This window comes from Halichoerus grypus, chromosome 13, assembly GCF_964656455.1.
Source record: "Halichoerus grypus chromosome 13, mHalGry1.hap1.1, whole genome shotgun sequence".
Taxonomy (NCBI): domain Eukaryota; kingdom Metazoa; phylum Chordata; class Mammalia; order Carnivora; family Phocidae; genus Halichoerus; species Halichoerus grypus.
In genome coordinates, this window is record NC_135724.1 from 46,965,074 (window position 1) to 46,976,922 (window position 11,849).

At 44.4% G+C, this 11,849-nt stretch overlaps 1 long non-coding RNA gene across 1 annotated transcript; it reads left to right on the forward strand.

Moving 5' to 3' along the window:
- The first annotated feature begins 60 nt into the window (after window positions 1-60).
- LOC118539498 (uncharacterized) lies at window positions 61-3,789 on the forward strand. Its single transcript, XR_004919200.2, has 2 exons — window positions 61-757; window positions 1,519-3,789. It is a non-coding gene; the product is annotated as an uncharacterized LOC118539498 (long non-coding RNA).
- The last annotated feature ends 8,060 nt before the right edge of the window (window positions 3,790-11,849 follow it).

Here is an 11,849-nt window from a genome sequence, read left to right on the forward strand (position 1 = left end):
GGAAGCCGCGCGGAGCCGAGGGCGGGTGTTGGCACCGCCCCTCCCGCCTGCGCCTTCCCCGGCAAGTGCAGGTCCTGGCTCCCAGTCCATCCCGGGAGGTTTACGCCCGGCGCGCGCCTGTCTGGGGCAGGGCTGCCCCCGGTCTAGGAAAGGCTTACGCTGTCTCTCCCGCGGGTTTATTGAGCCTGTCTCTGGGAACTTAGTAAGTAAGGGAGGGGAGAGCTGTGGCCAGCGCCTGGATGCGTGAGCATGTAACAGGGAAACCCAGTTTAGATTGCAATCAGAAAGCCTGTTTTGAATGGCTTTGACATTTGAGGGAGGGTGGGGGAAACTCCTCATTCAACGGAGATGGAAGGGAGGAAGGAAGGGATCACGGATGACCCCGAGTTGAGCACCGTTCTCTAAGATAAAGAGGCTTGAGAAGTTTGGCAGGGAAGTGGTGAAGATCAAGAGTTGCGTTTTGGACATGTGAATCCGAGGAGAAATGACATCTACATAGATGGATATGTGGGGCTGAAGCTCGCCAAGAGTGACAAGGCTGGAGATGGTAATCAGTATCGGAATACTGATGGTATTGAAGCCGTGGCATTGGATGGCATTGCCTCACACAGAGCCATAAAGTGAAAACACCGACCTGCAGAGGCTGAGAAGAGCCATCAGTAAAGGACAACAAGCAGAGCCGGCCAGAGAAGTACACAGAAACCTAGGGGTGGGGGAGGCCTCTGGGGCTGAGTGAAGAACTGTTTCAGGAGATGGGGTAAGTCCACTTTGACAAAGGCTGCTGAGAAGTCAGAGAGAGTGCTGAAAAGTATCCCCCACTTTTACCCCAAGGAAGACACTGATACTTGCATGGGGGGACCATCACTGCAGGGACTGGGAGGCAGAGCCACAGGGCAGGCAGCGGGTTGGAAGTGAGAATGGGAAGTGAGGAAGAGGTGATAGGCAGCAGATCCCTAGTAACCGATCTGGAGAAGCTTGTCCCTGAGAGGAGCGGAGGAATGGACATGGAGGTGGCCCAGGGTGGGAGGAAGTAGGAATGAGTTAGGTTTTTCAAACGAAAGCAGCAGCAAGGCCGAGCATACTGTACTGAGCATAAGAACATTCCGAGTCTCTTGTGGAGCCCAGGAATCTGTAGAGGCCAGGGACCTCTGAGACAGAGTTGGAGGATTATATTTATGAACAGCAGACTGTGGCATCTTTGTGTGAGTGAGAATGGTTTAGCAGAGAGATAACGATGGAATATACAGAGAAGACGAGATATCCAAGTGAGGTGAGATGGGGCAGGACCCAGAGTGCATATGGAGCGGTTGGTCGTTTCTGTAAGCACAGGATAGAAGGAGGCTGGGAGATTTATGGGTGGGAAAATGAAGGCCTTCCTCTCCTTTCTCTGGTAAAAAGAAAGAAAGAATGGGGAGGGAGGAAGGAAGGAAGGAAGATGAAAACGAAGAAAAAAACCTATTCCTGTAAGGCTCCTACCATTGACCATACCTGTCCTTATCTCTGTCATCTACTAACCAGGATCACAGAATCCTTCCACCCACGTCCTGCCGTCACCTATCAGCATACCTGCGGAAGACCCATCCCACCCCGTGCTGTCCCCCCAGCTGCTCCCCTGCGACCATTCTTCACCACCTCCAGGACCCTCCTTTGTCCTACCTTTTCTGCCCAGTCTATTGCCCCCTCCTTCCCTTCCCTCCTCGTCCAGCTGCAATTCCGTGTTCCTCCATGCCAGTACTGGTTTTGCCGTTACCCTCAGCATCCGTGCTCCTCGGTCCTTGTCACACTCGCCTGGCAGAGCCTGAGCCCAGACGCGCTCCACCTGCGTTCTCTGCACCTGCCCCTGCAGGAGGGGCCACACAGCCAGGCAGCGGCGCCGGCAGGAGCGCCAACGGCCCTCGGTCCTGCCTGGCTCTCCTCCACTCCCTGCGAAGACACTGCCAGGCCTTCTCCGCTCTCCTCAGCCTGCCTGCAGCCCTGCCCAGACACCTGCCTGGCCTCTGCTTATGGAGGAAAGTGAAGTCGTCAGACGGTAACGCATGGTCCAGCCCACCATTGCTGCCCCTCCGCCCTTCCTAGCCTCCATGGAGCCAGAAAAATGCCTGTCCTGCCCAAGAAAGTCTTCAGATCCCATTTCGCACTGTCTCGGAAAACTTAAGGTGTTGATTATCACACCTCTCCTCACAACCTGGCTCCTAGAAATGGTCTTTCACTTTGCTGCTCTCTTTCTTCTTAAAAACACAACAACTGAGCTGAAGACAAACACAAAAAAACTTTCCTGAAACCCTTATGTGTCTCCAGCTATGACCCCCTTTCTCTCCTTCATAGCACACTTCTCCGAAGAGCTGTGATGCTCTGCCCCCACTTCCCCAACCTTACCCCACTCCAGTTTGCCTTCGGCCCCATCACTGGAAACAAAAGAGCTCTCATGAAGGTCCCCGGGAGCTCCATGTCACTATGTTCATGACAATTTTTCAGTCATTTTATGGACTCCGTACCTTTTAATCACTCCCTCATTCTCATGAAACTTTGTTGATATTTATGTTGGTCATTACTTGAGTAAATCTGTTCCTGTTGTACACGAGATCCACGAGGGGAGGGCTGTGTGTCTGTACTGCGGTCTGTCCCTCAGCCCTTACATCCAGTTGCCTACTTCTTCTCACCTCCACTAGGGTGCCTCAGAGCACTTGGAAACCAGCATCTCTAAACCAACCCTCCTGACCTTCGCCACCAGGGTCCTCTCTCAGGGTCCCATATCCCCGTCAGTGGTACCTCCGCCCACGCAAGTGCACAAATCAAGAAGCTGGAGTCATCCTGGACACTTCTCACCCTCTTACCATCCCCCATGCCCAAAGGCCAATAGACCATCGATAAGGAAAGTCTGGAGATTGAGGAACCCCCATGGTTCACTACTCCAACCTTCCCTACAGAAGAGCCTATTTGGAACAAGAGCCCCACAAGAATGTTGGCCAAGAGCAGGGAGGAAGTAGTGCAGTTGGGGGCGGGGAGGGGACGAGGTGCTCAGAAAAGACTTGCCTTCCTTCAATGCTGGGCATCTTATCCCTCTTCCCAGAGGGTTAGATTCAGTCAGCTATGGCAGAGTTTTGTTCCCAACAGAGCCAGGCTTAATTTTTGTGCACCTCACCTTGGGTCTGCAAGCAGCACTGAGAAGTGCCTGGTGATGGGTGAGAGGTCCCCGAACACAGTGGTCTTGACAGTGGCTGTGGCCCAAGAAATGCAGAGCATCTGGGAAGCCACTGCAGGCCACGCAGAATCCAGAGGATCTGGAACTACCTTGGCAAACCAAATCTTTGCCTCTCCATGGTCCATTTCTTTCAGTCACAAACGTATTTGTTTCTGTATAGTTGAGCATTAAAGACATTGATTGTTTGCCTCATGCCCATACAGAATTCCCTATTCTTCCCAGATTTAAAAAATTATCTTTTCCTTGGTAAACATTAAGACTCTGAAACTAGCCCATAAAAGTAGATCAACAGTCATTTCTAGAATTTTGAGTTTGCAGATATTACCAGGACTCAAATTCGTAAGTGCCTGATACCAGCTTGGGAATCACCATAAATGACAGACCAGAATTAGAATTAGGTGAGAATATTCTTTCCATTGTATCCCCATCCAGTCTGATAATTCTTTCATTTATCAGAAGGTTCTTTCTGTGGGTTTCCTTTGTTACTTAGGCAGATGTTTCCTTCCTCATTTCAGTTATTTCCATTCATAGTTCCTATTTCTGCTCCTTCTTTAAACATTAAATTGACAAAAGGTTGCAAAGCCATATCTCTGTTTTAGTGTCTTTTTATTGCTGCCACACTTTTTGTCAGCTCTAGATCTGATTTTCAGAGACAAAAATTTATATGCAAACCAGAGTAATGCAAATGTTTTATATTCAAAATTCACTTTTATTGGGAATAAAAAGTTTCATTTTTTAAGTGATTCATTAAACAATCTCAAAACATTGTTCTTTTAACTGAATTTCGTTGTTTTGGAAGATAATTTGAGCAAAATTTTTCTAAAAGCCTGTTTTTACATTGAAACCCGTGGAAAGACCAGTAGGCAACTTGCCCATCCCTTCCCATGACTACATTGGAGTAAAAGTTCACAGGGGTGTTTGAACACAGACATTTCCCAAGATTCAATGGCTCCACAAACCAGTTGGTTGTCAGAATCAAAAGGTTTTATTTTATTTTTTTTTAAAGATTTTATTTATTTGACAGAGACACAGCGAGAGAGGGAACACAAGCAGGGGGAGTGGGAGAGGGAGAAGCAGGCTTCCCGGTGAGCAGGGAGCCTGATGTGGGGAGAAGCAGACTCCCTGACGTGGGGCTCGATCCCAGGACCCCGGGATCATGACCTGAGCCGAAGGCAGACGTTCAATGACTGAGCCACCCAGGCGCCCCAGAATCAAAGGGTTTTTTTGTTTTTTTGTTTTTTGGGTTTTTTTTTAAGATTTTATTTATTTGACAGAGACACAGCGAGAGAGGGAACACAAGCAGAGGGACTGGTAGAGGGAGAAGCAGGCTTCCCACGGAGCAGGAGCCCGATGCGGGGCTCGATACCAGGACCGTGGGATCATGACCTGAACCAAAGGCAGATGCTTAACGACTGAGCCACCCAGGCGCTCCTCAAAAGGTTTTAAAAATAAAAATATACTATATTGTAATTATGAAAACAATGCACACATGGAAATCAATATAATTTCAATAGTACAGGAAGATATCAAGTGCAAAAAAGCTCTCTTCTCCCTCCTCCCCCAAAATGCTCAAGGCCATAACCCAGAGAAAGCCACAGTTACCAAGTTCTATTTTTAGCTATGACAATAACACTATAACTCATATACTTACCTCATTTTATGAGCTTCAGGTAGTACATGTTACTCTGCTATGAAAAGATAAGGAATTTAGCACACTGATCTGCCTCTCACCTCCCTTGTCCAATACTTCTCAATTTTTGTTGCTTTTATTATTTTTAGTTCTTCTAGTATTTACTCACATAACTTCATATGATACACCCAGACCTCCATTTTTGATCCATCAATGTTAAGAAGTTTCCAGGGACTCTACACTATGTAAGATGGGGAGGGGCACCTGGGTGGCTCAGTAGTCAAGTGTCCTGGGGATTGGCTCAGGTCATGATCCTGGGGTCCTGGGATTGGGCCCCACATGCGGCTCCCTGCTCAGCAGGGAACCTGCTTCTCCCTCTCCCACTCCCCCTGCTTGTGTTCCCTCTCTCGCTGTGTCTCTGTCAGATAAATAAAATCTTTAAAAAAAAAAAGATGGGGAGATGAGGGCGCTTATACCAACCCCTCTCCTCTGCTTCCCCCTCCCTAGTCCAAACTTATATTGTCAAGGTTTGGGGCATTAACATTCTATAAATATAAATTCAGTTCCTTATCTATGGATTATATCTAAATGTTGAAAAGTAATAGTATTAAAATACTACCATTATTTCTTAAAATATTATGATATGCACCATAGAACCATGTGGAATTATTGGGTGTATAGAAAAGTAAATGTTATTGTTGGTCCCTACACTTGACCACTTAAAAAGAATGTCCCGGGGGCGCCTGGGTGGCTCAGTCGGTTAAACATCTGCCTTTGGCTCAAGTCATGATCCCGGGGTCCTGGGATCGAGCTCCACGTCAGGGAGTCTGCTTCTCCCTCTGACCTCCCCCATGCTCGTGCTCTCTCTCTAATGAATAAATAAAAAATCTTTAAAAAAAAAATAATGTCCCAAATATCAAGGTCAAAATTCTCCACCATTTGCTCAAAAAATCATGGCATGTTTTTGTTTACTTCAACAAAAGTTGACTTTGTTTTATGTTTTTTCCGGAGCTTTTACTTGCTTTTCTTTTTGTTGTTGTTGACAGAGGAGAGTGTGTTCATTGTATCTTTTAGCTCTCCCTGGCTTTTGTTCATTATCCGGTTTGTGTGATGGACTCCACGTTGTTCTTTCACAGGTCCTACATGGAGCCCTCTCATTTCTTATTCTGTTGTAATTGTATAACTATTGTATCAGTTGGAATTGCATTTGCCCAAGTAACAGAAAACCCAACTTATAGTAGCTTACCCAAATAGGACTTGAATTTTTCTTAAGGAATAAGAAATCTGGAAGTAAGCCATTCAGGCCTGGTACTAGGGTTCCATGATGGTTCAGAGAGCCACATTCCTTCTTTTTCTCACGTAGCCATTCATCCTCAGTGTGTGGCTTTCATCCTCATGCTCATCACCTGATAGCTGCAGGATGGATGCTTACTTCTAACACGGGGTCTACAGTTCCCAGGCAGGAAGAAGGGGAAAGGCAGAAGGCAAAGAGCTGGTGCTGGCTGAGTTTGATCAACTTTTAAGAGTTTTCCCAGAGGTGGGGCGCCTGAGTGGCTCAGTCAGTTGGGCATCCAACTCTTGATTTCGGCTAGGGTGGTGATCTCAGGGTTGTGAGATTGGGCCCCGAGTCAGGTTCTGTGCTCATTGTGGAGTCTGCTTGGGATTCTCTCTCTCCCTCTCCCTCTGCCCCTCCCCTCCCCGGCTTGTTCTCTCTCTCTCAAATAAATTAATAAAATCTTTAAAAAAAAAAAAAAGTTTTCCCAGAGGATCACACCCAGCGACCTCTACTTATAGCCTATCGGTCAAAGTTGTCTGATAGCCACTCTAGCGGCAAGTCTGGGAAATGTAGTTTGTAGCTGGGTACATTATGCCCTGTAGAAAACAAGTTTTTAGGGGCGCCTGGGTGGATCAGTCATTAAGTGTCTGCCTTCAGCTCAGGTCATGATCCCAGGGTCCTGGGATTGAGCCCCGCATCGGGCTCCCTGCTCGCTCCACGGGAAGCCTGCTTCTCCCTCTCCCACTCCTCCTGCTTGTGTTCCCTCTCTTCTGTGTCTCTGTCAAATAAATAAATACAATCTTAGAAAAAGAAAAAAAGAAAAGAAAATACGTTTTTAGTAAGGGAGATGTAAATAGATACTGGATTAGCAACTAGCAATGAGCTTTTTTTCATTGCATTTCAAAGTTAGTTGTGCAGTTTCTTAAAATTTGGATTCCCAGGTCCTATCATTCCCACCCCCCATCCCCTTCCTTGGAAATGTTACTCTGCTCTTAGTAAACTCCTCAAATGAACATTTGCATGCAGATTTTCACCTGTTCACAAACATGTGGGGACCACTGTTTAGTTGTGAAGGTCAAAGCTGTATATGAACTCTTTTTTCCCTGTAGGGATTATTTAATCATCACATATTTCTAAAGCTCCCACTTTGTATCAGCATTTCCTTAAGCTCTTTGGAGAACATGAACATGTCAAGTATTTATTACCCTGGCTCCAAAAAGTGCATTATAATGCCACATACGTGATACACAAAAATCTAAGGAATATAATATTGTAATAGAGCTAAGAAGGGCTACAGGGGCTTATCGGCCTCGCCGTGCTTTGAAGACTGGTGTGGTCAAACACGGGAGGGGGCCAGTTGGAGGATGCAGAGGCAAGGTGAAGAAGGCAGGAAGAACGTGTGACAACAGGTACACCATAACACTAGGCGCAGAAGAAACAGGCTACCCGATGCAACAGTTTAGAGTAACACCATACGATTTAGGGGTAATGGGAAAGGACGGCTACGTTATTACCATGTCATAACTTTTTGTGACTTAAAAGCTTTGCATAAAGTAGTATCTGATCTCTTCAGAGCTAACATTTGAGTCAAAATTTTCTTATATTAAAACTGCTATGGGTGTCCAATAGCATTTTAAAAATAAAATACCGGGGGGCATCTGGGTGGCTCAGTCGGTTAAGGGTCTGCCTTTGGCTCAGGTCATGATGCTCAGGTCATGATCCTGGGGGCCTGCTCAACGGGGTGTCTGCCTCTCCCTCTGCCCCTCCCCCACTCATGCTCTCTCAAATAAATAAAATCTAAATAAACTAAAATAAAATAGTGGGAGCAAGTTGTGCCCTAGAATTCACTCGGTTTTAAAGTGTTTAGGTAAAGTAACGCTTGCGTGCTTGTTGTTTTTATTAATGTGACATATTGGGTGATGGCTGGGCCTGGCAGCTCTCTCAGTGTGTGTAAGATTTGTGTAAGAGCAAACTTAGAAAACTGCAGATCCCGGGTGGACGGGAACCCTCCTTGGCTATTTTCTGCATGTCATAGATAAAAGAGCTACTGCACAGTCAGGCTGTTTTCGCAATGTGTGTGCCACTTCTAGAACGTCCCACAGCTGAGTCATGTGTACTCTTAGGAGGCAGAGGACAATGAGTGTGTCAGTTGGTCATGCTGTGTAGACGCGGCGGCAGAGCCTGCCACATGGCCCCCTCGGTTAACACAGGAAGATCAAGTCATGCATGGTATTGCTGTCTGAATATGAACTCTTAACAAATTGTTAAAGATTTTCTTATGGTTCCTCAACAATTTTTGGTTCATCTAGAAACTGGAAACACTAAAAATTGGAACAACAATTAGCAAAAAAAAAAAAAAAAGATCTTTGTTTTCATTACTTTGTGAAAGTAGTTTTTATACCTTTCATTAAAGTGCTGGCGAGCTACCAAGGCAGCTGGAACTGGAGAAGCCTCGATCCTCAAGAGCAGGGAAGGCCCAGAGAACAAAGTCTGACATTCGCTGTCACTTTGTTCCACAATGAATTTGCTGCTTTGAAAGCGATGGCTGAGGAGATGAGGCACTGAGCCGAAAAGGGAAAGATCAGAGACGCTGAAAAGCTGAGCAAAATGTCTGTTTAGATCACTCAGGGCTGCTGTGGGAGAGCAGTCCTGGTAACCACCAGGCCATCAGGGGTTCCTTAAGGGCACCCCTACCGGGAGTAGGTAAACTAAAAAAGGAAGTGCGGCCTCCAGCCAGTCGGCCCTGACTGCCCCTGGCTGTTAGGGAGTCAGTAGTAAGTTCATTAATTGGTTTGTTTTCTTCTTTCTTGTTTGATTATGGACCTGTATTTTCCAGAGCCACCAAAGCTCAGGGTAACTCCTGGTGTTTTAGATAAGCAACTTCACGGGCGTGTTTTCCTCCTACAGTGGCTGAAAAAGTGTTTCTGGCAGTTTCTAAAACCTAAGCACAACACACAGGCTTTTCTGGTTTTCTCTCTCTCTCTCTCTCTCTCTCTCTCTCTCTCTGTGTGTGTGTGTGTGTGTGTGTGTGTGTGTTTTAATTCCTTTTCAGACTTTATAACATGTCTGGAAGGACAGGTACCAACATTTTTTTAGTGGCTCTCACTGGTTGGCAGGTTTTCATGTGACTTTCACTTTCTTCTTTGAACTTTTAAAATTCCTTTTGGTTTTTAAAATGGATCAATACTCCTCTCCTTTTAGAAGTCAGCCACTTGGTCCTAAATCTTTTCTAGGCCAAGCAAGCACCTTCAAATTCTTTGGCTAATCCACATACAACGTGATTTCGAGTCCAATTCTAATTGCTTTCCTTTAAATACATTCTCGTGCCTGTATGAGGTAGAGCAGTAGTTCTCTAAGTTTTGGGCCTCAGGACACCTTTTCACTATCAAAAATTATTGAGGACCTCAATGAGCTTCTGTTTATGGGTTTTATTGGTATTTACCATATTAAAAATTAAAACAAAAAATTTTGGTCACTTACAAATAACAAAACCCATTACAAGTTAATATAAAGAACATTTGTAAGTGAAAAATAACTATTTTCCAAAACCTCAGTGAGAAAAATGGCATTTTTATATTTTTGCAAATCTCTTTATAATGTCTGACTTAAGACAGCTGAATTCTCGTATCTGCTTCTGTATTCTCTGTGTTGGGATATCTTGTTTTAGTTGAAGTATATGGGGAAGGCTGGCCTCATATAGGTAGGTAATTGGAGAAGGGAAGAGTGTATGAATCGCCTTTGCAGATAATGTAGATTAGATATTTTTTTATTAGATATTCTTTATTTTTTTAAATTTTATTGTTATGTTAGTCACCATACAATACATCATTGGTTTTTACTAGATATTCTTTAATACTACACTAGTACTCGACAAGTGGTAGTTTCTTTTTTTTTTTTTAAGATTTTATTTATTTGCCAGAGAAAGAGAGTGCGAGTGAGCACAAGCAGGGGGAGCGGCAGGCAGAGGGAGAGGGAGAAGCAGGCTCCATCCCAGCAGGACCTAAGCTGAAGGCAGACGCTTAACTGACTTATGCACCCAGGCGCCCCCAAGTGATAGTTTCTTAAAGGTTAGTTGCAATGTGGCGTCTGAAACTATCAATAAATTTTTTGTACCCTGTTACAGTAAAATCCATTAGTCTTTCTCGAGCTTTGAATGGATCTCTTATTTGTTATCTATTGCCCTAATACAAATTACCGCCCCCCAACTTAATGGCTTAAAATCACAAACATTTCTTTTTTAACAGTTTCTGTGCGTCAGAATGTGAGCATCACTTCCCTGGGTAGTTTTGATTCAGGGTCTCTCATGAGCTGCTGTTATGATGTCATTGGCCAGCGCTGCCATTCTCTGAAGGTTTGAAGACAGAGGATCTGCCTCTAACCTCATTCATATGGCTGTTGTCAGGCCTTCATTCCCCATATGAACGAGTCTCTCCATAGGCTTCTTGAGTGTCCTCAACACATGGCAGCTGGCTTCCCCCAGAGCCAGGGATCCCAGAGAGAACAAGGCAGAGCCACAATGTCTTTTATGAACTAAACAGAAGTCACACACCACCACTTCTGCTACATTCTATTCATTAGATTCACTGAATAGAGTCCACATTCAAGGGTGAAGGGAATTAGCTTCCATCTTTTGAAAGAGAGGTATCAAAGAATTTGTGGACATATTTTAAAACCAGAATACTCATGATTGTGTAACATCATGCATTGGTCATTGGGAAAATACTTGTTCACTAAATTATAAGGATCTTTTAAATGTTGATAATTTCATTGTGTTTTTCAAAAAAACCACGTCAATATTACTACTGATCTCATTAGGTATCACTACACACCTATTAGAATGGCTAAAATTAAAAGAAAAACAGTGATTATACAAAATGCTGGAGAGAATGTGGAGAAACTCATACATTGAAGGTGGGAGGGTAAAATGATATGACCACTCTAGAAAACAGTTTGAGTTTCTTATAAAACTAAACATGCATTTAGCATACAACCCAGCAATTGCACTATTTTCTTCATGCAAAACCGTGTAAACAGATGTTCATGGCAGCTTTATTCATAACAACCTGATACTAGAAACCACCACCCAAATGTCTTTCAATGGGTGAATGGTTGAACAAACTCTGGCGTAGTTCACTCACAGATTCCTGTCATTTCACAAATCTGATAACTGGATCCTTTATATCATCAATGAAGTCATTGTCAAAAACACTGAAAAAAGTAGGGTTGATAGGAACATCTTGAGTCTCCTGAATCTGCTTTGACAATGATTGGCTACTAGGTTGCTCAACAGCTAATCTTAACGAAAGTTACCCCAATTGTCTACATTCTTCTAGTTTATTGGGTGGGGGTTGCATGTGTCCAAAATCCTACCTCTTATATTTCCCTATTCTTAATAAGCCTGCTTAATAGGTTTTTAGAAATTCATGCATGCTCAAGCGATAGTAACATTTTAATAATTAATTCTATATGTGCAACTCACTATATCTTCTTCCTTTTAAAGGGGTCCTGGAGTGGCTCCTGCAGATTTCCAGTAGCTTCCCATTCTCCATCATTCCTCCTCGATCATGGGCAATGTTCCCACAATCTCACCTGCAATTTTCCTAAATTGGGAATATTTATTGTCCAAGCAAAATTCTTACATCAGTTGAAGAAGTAGGATGCCCACCAAAAAAATCTTTTTATCTACCTTAGGTTTGTATCAGCCTATTTGCACGATCATAACAAAATACTGTCACAGACTG